Below are 6337 nucleotides of genomic sequence, written 5' to 3' on the forward strand. Positions count from 1 at the left end.
CACAGGAAGCTGTGCTGTCCCCAGAGCCACAGGCAGTTAACCCCAGACAGGTCTGGGTGCAAGAACCATAGGGAAAATTACAAAACTAATTGATACAACACACAGAGAAAACCCAACACTCACTTACAAGCTCTCAGCTAAGATTTAAAAGCAAAAATGGAAAGGTTAGTTACCGCATCTGGCCAAATGGGACAAGCCCAAGTACCTCGTCAAGGTCCTTTCCAATACCTGGGACCCTAAACAGCCACATAATGCAAGCTCCCAAATCCAAACAAACCTGGGAACAAGGGAAGGGTGCACAGGCATATGTAATCACCCTAGACATATACAAAATACGGAAGGGAACTGCACTCTTCATACCGGACCGGGTACACATCCCATGACCCTGCAACATGCTCAGCCCTGGGTGCCACTGGCACTCACAGGAAGCTGTGCTGTCCCCAGAGCCACAGGCAGTTAACCCCAGACCGGTCTGGGTGCAAGAACCATAGGGAAAATTACAAAACTAATTAATACAACACACAGAGAAAACCCAACACTCACTTACAAGCTCTCAGCTAAGATTTAAAAGAAAAAAATGGAAAGGTTAGTTACCGCATCTGGCCAAATGGGACAAGCCCAAGTACCTCGTCAAGGTCCTTTCCAATACCTGGGACCCTAAGACAGCCACACAATGCAAGCTCTCAAATCCAAACAAACTGGGAACAAGGGAAGGGTGCACAGGCATATGTAATCACCCTAGACATATACAAAACACGGAAGGGAACTGCACTCTCATACCGGACCAGGTACACATCCCATGACCCTGCAACATGCTCAGCCCTGGGTGCCACTGGCATGACCCTGCAACCTGCTCAGCCCTGGGTGCCACTGGCACTCACAGGAAGCTGTGCTGTCCCCAGAGCCACAGGCAGTTAACCCCAGACAGGTCTGGGTGCAAGAACCATAGGGAAAATGACAAAACTAATTGATACAACACACAGAGAAAAACCCAACACTCACTTTACAAGCTCTCAGCTAAGATTTAAAAGCAAAAATGGAAAGGTTAGTTACCGCATCTGGCCAAATGGGACAAGCCCAAGTACCTCGTCAAGGTCCTTTCCAATACCTGGGGACCCTAAAACAGCCACATAATGCAAGCTCTCAAATCCAAACAAACTGGGGAACAAGGGAAGGGTGCACAGGCATATGTAATCACCCTAGGACATATACAAAACACGGAAGGGGAACTGCACTCTCATACCGGACGGGTACACATCCCATGGACCCTGCAACATGCTCAGCCCTGGGTGCCACTGGCACTCACAGGAAGCTGTGCTGTCCCCAGAGCCACAGGCAGGTTAACCCCAGACCGGTCTGGGTGCAAGAACCATAGGGAAAATTACAAAACTAATTAATTACAACACACAGAGAAACCCAACACTCACTTACAAGCTCTCAGCTAAGATTTAAAAGCAAAAATGGAAAGGTTAGTTACCGCATCTGGCCAAATGGGACAAGCCCAAGTACCTCGTCAAGGTCCTTTCCAATACCTGGGACCCTAAAACAGCCACACAATGCAAGCTCTCAAATCCAAACAAACTGGGAACAAGGGAAGGGTGCACAGGCATATGTAATCACCCTAGACATATACAAAACACGGAAGGGAACTGCACTCTCATACCGGACCGGGTACACATCCCATGACCCTGCAACATGCTCAGCCCTGGGTGCCACTGGCATTCACAGGAAGCTGTGCTGTCCCCAGAGCCACAGGCAGTTAACCCCAGACAGGTCTGGGTGCAAGAACCATAGGGAAAATTACAAAACTAATTAATACAACACACAGAGAAAACCCAACACTCACTTACAAGCTCTCAGCTAAGATTTAAAAGCAAAAATGGAAAGGTTAGTTACCGCATCTGGCCAAATGGGACAAGCCCAAGTACCTCGTCAAGGTCCTTTCCAATACCTGGGACGCTAAAACAGCCACACAATGCAAGCTCTCAAATCCAAACAAACTGGGAACAAGGGAAGGGTGCACAGGCATATGTAATCACCCTAGACATATACAAAACACGGAAGGGAACTGCACTCTCATACCGGACCAGGTACACATCCCATGACCCTGCAACATGCTCAGCCCTGGGTGCCACTGGCATGACCCTGCAACCTGCTCAGCCCTGGGTGCCACTGGCACTCACAGGAAGCTGTGCTGTCCCCAGAGCCACAGGCAGTTAACCCCAGACAGGTCTGGGTGCAAGAACCATAGGGAAAATTACAAAACTAATTGATACAACACACAGAGAAAACCCAACACTCACTTACAAGCTCTCAGCTAAGATTTAAAAGCAAAAATGGAAAGGTTAGTTACCGCATCTGGCCAAATGGGACAAGCCCAAGTACCTCGTCAAGGTCCTTTCCAATACCTGGGACCCTAAAACAGCCACATAATGCAAGCTCCCAAATCCAAACAAACTGGGAACAAGGGAAGGGTGCACAGGCATATGTAATCACCCTAGACATATACAAAATACGGAAGGGAACTGCACTCTCATACCGGACCGGGTACACATCCCATGACCCTGCAACATGCTCGGCCCTGGGTGCCACTGGCACTCACAGGAAGCTGTGCTGTCCCCAGAGCCACAGGCAGTTAACCCCAGACCGGTCTGGGTGCAAGAACCATAGGGAAAATTACAAAACTAATTAATACAACACACAGAGAAAACCCAACACTCACTTACAAGCTCTCAGCTAAGATTTAAAAGCAAAAATGGAAAGGTTAGTTACCGCATCTGGCCAAATGGGACAAGCCCAAGTACCTCGTCAAGGTCCTTTCCAATACCTGGGACCCTAAGACAGCCACACAATGCAAGCTCTCAAATCCAAACAAACTGGGAACAAGGGAAGGGTGCACAGGCATATGTAATCACCCTAGGACATATACAAAACACGGAAGGGAACTGCACTCTCATACCGGACCAGGTACACATCCCATGACCCTGCAACATGCTCAGCCCTGGGTGCCACTGGCATGACCCTGCAACCTGCTCAGCCCTGGGTGCCACTGGCACTCACAGGAAGCTGTGCTGTCCCCAGAGCCCACAGGCAGTTAACCCCAGACAGGTCTGGGTGCAAGAACCATAGGGAAAATTACAAAACTAATTGATACAACACACAGAGAAAAACCCAACACTCACTTACAAGCTCTCAGCTAAGATTTAAAAGCAAAAATGGAAAGGTTAGTTACCGCATCTGGCCAAATGGGACAAGCCCAAGTACCTCGTCAAGGTCCTTTCCAATACCTGGGACCCTAAAACAGCCACATAATGCAAGCTCTCAAACCAAACAAACTGGGAACAAGGGAAGGGTGCACAGGCATATGTAATCACCCTAGACATATACAAAACACAAGAGGGAACCTGCACTCTCATACCGGACCAGGTACACATCCCATGACCCTGCAACATGCTCAGCCCTGGGTGCCACTGGCATGACCCTGCAACCTGCTCAGCCCTGGGTGCCACTGGCACTCACAGGAAGCTGTGCTGTCCCCAGAGCCACAGGCAGTTAACCCCAGACAGGTCTGGGTGCAAGAACCATAGGGAAAATTACAAAACTAATTGATACAACACACAGAGAAAACCCAACACTCACTTACAAGCTCTCAGCTAAGATTTAAAAGCAAAAATGGAAAGGTTAGTTACCGCATCTGGCCAAATGGGACAAGCCCAAGTACCTCGTCAAGGTCCTTTCCAATACCTGGGACCCTAAAACAGCCACATAATGCAAGCTCCCAAATCCAAACAAACTGGGGACAAGGGAAGGGTGCACAGGCATATGTAATCACCCTAGACATATACAAAATACGGAAGGGAACTGCACTCTCATACCGGACCGGGTACACATCCCATGACCCTGCAACATGCTCGGCCCTGGGTGCCACTGGCACTCACAGGAAGCTGTGCTGTCCCCAGAGCCACAGGGCAGTTAACCCCAGACCGGTCTGGGTGCAAGAACCATAGGGAAAATTACAAAACTAATTAATACAACACACAGAGAAAACCCAACACTCACTTACAAGCTCTCAGCTAAGATTTAAAAGCAAAAATGGAAAGGTTAGTTACCGCATCTGGCCAAATGGGACAAGCCCAAGTACCTCGTCAAGGTCCTTTCCAATACCTGGGACCCTAAAACAGCCACACAATGCAAGCTCTCAAATCCAAACAAACTGGGAACAAGGGAAGGGTGCACAGGCATATGTAATCACCCTAGACATATACAAAACACGGAAGGGAACTGCACTCTCATACCGGACCAGGTACACATCCTATGACCCTGCAACATGCTCAGCCCTGGGTGCCACTGGCATGACCCTGCAACCTGCTCAGCCCTGGGTGCCACTGGCACTCACAGGAAGCTGTGCTGTCCCCAGAGCCACAGGCAGTTAACCCCAGACAGGTCTGGGTGCAAGAACCATAGGGAAAATTACAAAACTAATTGATACAACACACAGAGAAACCCAACACTCACTTACAAGCTCTCAGCTAAGATTTAAAAGCAAAAATGGAAAGGTTAGTTACCGCATCTGGCCAAATGGGACAAGCCCAAGTACCTCGTCAAGGTCCTTTCCAATACTTGGGACCCTAAAACAGCCACATAATGCAAGCTCTCAAATCCAAACAAACTGGGAACAAGGGAAGGGTGCACAGGCATATGTAATCACCCTAGACATATACAAAACACGGAAGGGAACTGCACTCTCCATACCGGACCGGGTACACATCCCATGACCCTGCAACATGCTCAGCCCTGGGTGCCACTGGCACTCACAGGAAGCTGTGCTGTCCCCAGAGCCACAGGCAGTTAACCCCAGACCGGTCTGGGTGCAAGAACCATAGGGAAAAATTACAAAACTAATTAATACAACACACAGAGAAAACCCAACACTCACTTACAAGCTCTCAGCTAAGATTTAAAAGCAAAAATGGAAAGGTTAGTTACCGCATCTGGCCAAATGGGACAAGCCCAAGTACCTCGTCAAGGTCCTTTCCAATACCTGGGACCCTAAAACAGCCACACAATGCAAGCTCTCAAATCCAAACAAACTGGGAACAAGGGAAGGGTGCACAGGCATATGTAATCACCCTAGACATATACAAAACACAGAAGGGAACTGCACTCTCATACCGGACCGGGTACACATCCCATGACCCTGCAACATGCTCGGCCCTGGGTGCCACTGGCACTCACAGGAAGCTGTGCTGTCCCCAGAGCCACAGGCAGGTTAACCCCAGACAGGTCTGGGTGCAAGAACCATAGGGAAAAATTACAAAACTAATTAATACAACACACAGAGAAAACCCAACACTCACTTACAAGCTCTCAGATAAGATTTAAAAAAGCAAAAATGGAAAGGTTAGTTACCGCATCTGGCCAAATGGGACAAGCCCAAGTACCTCGTCAAGGTCCTTTCCAATACCTGGGACCCTAAAACAGCCACACAATGCAAGCTCTCAAATCCAAACAAACTGGGAACAAGGGAAGGGTGCACAGGCATATGTAATCACCCTAGACATATACAAAACACGGAAGGGAACTGCACTCTCATACCGGACCGGGGTACACATCACATGACCCTGCAACCTGCTCAGCCCTGGGTGCCACTGGCACTCACAGGAAGCTGTTGCTGTCCCCAGAGCCACAGGCAGTTAACCCCAGACCGGTCTGGGTGCAAGAACCATAGGGAAAATTACAAAACTAATTGATACAACACACAGAGAAAACCCAACACTCACTTACAAGCTCTCAGCTAAGATTAAAAGCAAAAATGGAAAGGTTAGTTACCCGCATCTGGCCAAATGGGACAAGCCCAAGTACCTCGTCAAGGTCCTTTCCAATACCTGGGACCCTAAAACAGCCACACAATGCAAGCTCTCAAATCCAAACAAACTGGGGAACAAGGGAAGGGTGCACAGGCATATGTAATCACCCTAGACATATACAAACACGGAAGGGAACTGCACTCTCATACCGGACCAGGTACACATCCCCATGACCCTGCAACATGCTCAGCCCTGGGTGCCACTGGCATGACCCTGCAACCTGCTCAGCCTGGGTGCCCACTGGCACTCACAGGAAGCTGTGCTGTCCCCAGAGCCACAGGCAGTTAACCCCAGACAGGTCTGGGTGCAAGAACCATAGGGAAAATTACAAAACTAATTGATACAACACACAGAGAAAACCCAACACTCACTTACAAGCTCTCAGCTAAGATTTAAAAGCAAAAATGGAAAGGTTAGTTACCGCATCTGGCAAATGGGACAAGCCCAAGTACCTCGTCAAGGTCCTTTCC

This window comes from Bombina bombina, unplaced genomic scaffold (genome assembly GCF_027579735.1).
Source record: "Bombina bombina isolate aBomBom1 unplaced genomic scaffold, aBomBom1.pri scaffold_1102, whole genome shotgun sequence".
Classification (NCBI taxonomy): Eukaryota; Metazoa; Chordata; class Amphibia; order Anura; family Bombinatoridae; genus Bombina; species Bombina bombina.